The sequence below is a fragment of the Sinocyclocheilus grahami genome, unplaced genomic scaffold (assembly GCF_001515645.1).
Source record: "Sinocyclocheilus grahami isolate Dianchi unplaced genomic scaffold, SAMN03320097.WGS_v1.1 scaffold1284.1, whole genome shotgun sequence".
Lineage (NCBI taxonomy): Eukaryota > Metazoa > Chordata > Actinopteri > Cypriniformes > Cyprinidae > Sinocyclocheilus > Sinocyclocheilus grahami.
In genome coordinates, this window is record NW_015506463.1 from 276,598 (window position 1) to 276,945 (window position 348).

Sequence of the window (348 nt, forward strand, 5' to 3'; positions counted from 1 at the left end):
GATGAAGCCTATTGTAGTAATGTTGTCTCTGGTATTCTGGTCTGTAAGCGTATATGCGTTCAGGGGGCGTGTCTTTGGACGGCAATTGCAGGGAGGGCGGGACGTTCGCTTTCAGTGCTATCAGGTTAAAGTAACCATTTTCCAAGATCTCCTACTGCACCTTTAACTATATTGATATCGTTGATATGTTATCATCCGTGTAGAACTATTGTTCCAACCACTAAAGATAGATTCACAAATAACCTGCTTAATTTGTCTCAACTGATTTGTGTACCCATAAATGCACATGAACTAGACTAAACGACTAACAATATGGGCACTATCTTCTCTAATACATTAGAAGCTGTT